This window comes from Condylura cristata, unplaced genomic scaffold (genome assembly GCF_000260355.1).
Source record: "Condylura cristata isolate star-nosed mole 26May11 unplaced genomic scaffold, ConCri1.0 scaffold00063, whole genome shotgun sequence".
Classification (NCBI taxonomy): Eukaryota; Metazoa; Chordata; class Mammalia; order Eulipotyphla; family Talpidae; genus Condylura; species Condylura cristata.
In genome coordinates, this window is record NW_004567164.1 from 97,261 (window position 1) to 98,988 (window position 1,728).

Below are 1,728 nucleotides of genomic sequence, written 5' to 3' on the forward strand. Positions count from 1 at the left end.
TCTTGGTTGAAAAATCTATTGCAGTGGGTTGGGGGCAGCATCGTGAAGCTTTCGGCAGCCACTGCAGCACGAGACAATGCCCAGTTCGCAGGGACCCACAGGGTGCAGCAGACCTCTCCTGTCTCCCCAAAGCCCCCTCAGCAGTGTATCTCAGTCACTCTGCCTGTTCTGCTCCCCACTCTGTCTCTGGGGAATCCACTCACGCCCTGCACCTCTGGCTGGACCCCAGTTCTTCTCTGTATAAATAACTATTTAAAACAGAAAGTGCTATATAAGAGACGTGTGTGTCTCTCTCAGAGGAAGACAGCACAGTGAGAGCCGTGGCCTCACTTGCTTCAAGTGTCCTTGCAGAGACACACCTGCACGTTCTACACACGTGTTACCTGCATTATACCCAGTGACACCCCTTGTATTATAGGTTGTTCTTTTAGGAGATAGGCAGGATTTGTCTATGTAAGCTGGGACCTTCCTCCAGCAGCACTTGTGACCTGTCCTAGGAGGCGGCTGTCTCATTGCCCATCGCAGGCTCTCAGCCGGATTGCTGGTGTGGGCAGGCCAGGCACAGAGCGTGGTGGCCGCACTGCCTGCTCTCACTCGACGGACCACTCCATGACTTCCGGCCTCCCTCTTGGTGACAGAAGGGTTTCAGGTTGTCACAGAATCCATGTAAGGGTCCTGATGCTGGGAGGGCGGTGAGTTCTATGGGCAGACATGAGCCTTCTCCCGTCTCTCTGTTCTTCCTCGTCTTATTTCTCATATTGACATGTGAATCACTGGGAATAGACTGCAGGTTTGTTTTCAGAGAATTGTGCTCTCGGCCTGGTCACCCTGGGACAGCTGCTGTCAGCACAGCGCAGCTCTCACCCTGGTGCCACTGTGTCTTTCTACTTGCCTCATTCCTTTGTTAACCCTCCCAGGTTTTCTTTCTTTCCTGCTCTCAACTGTCCTCAGTTCTGTTACATATGGAGCTTGGAGCTTTGCCCTTTATGGCAAATCCAGGAGAGCTGGTGTGTGTGAATACTTGTATATGTTATTTTATAGTAGGTGCGCTTAAATTTGCTGCAGTGGGACCCAATCTGTCGACCCTGGAGTGAGGAGAAATAATCCCTCACAGGGGATGGTGACATTTGAGGACGTGACTGAACTTCACCTGGGAGGAGTGGCAGAAACTCTGTGATGCTCAGAGGACCCTGTTCCGGGATGTGATGCTGGAGACCTGCAGCCACCTGGTGTCAGTAGGTGAGGAAACTCCCATGTCACACTCAGGGCAGGCGCTGTTTTCTATGCTGTGTGCACTGGCATATGCAATTGGGTACTGCGGAGGTTGAAGATGGCAGGCCAAGCAGACAGTGGGTACCTGCCCTTTTATGAAATATTCAAATTAGTTTTCATTGCATTGCTTTTGTTAGTTTTCCCATACTGAATTTGAGTAACTTGATCAAGGACCAACACTTTTTTCATCACAGGGCATTGTGCTTATGAACCTGAGGCGAGCATCAGCTTGGAGCCAGGAGCACAGCCAGGGACTGTGGAAGAACACCCCAACCAGAACCTCACAGGTCAGTCAGTATTTACCTGGGTGGGAGTGTGGTCGATGATGTTGGCCTCTCTGAGCCACTTTTCCAATGTCCAGATTTTGGATTGTTTTTCTGCACCTATCAAAGTAATTCATTATTGAGTTTCCATATATTCCTCTCATAGATTTCCTCCTGCTTTTTTAATGGCTGC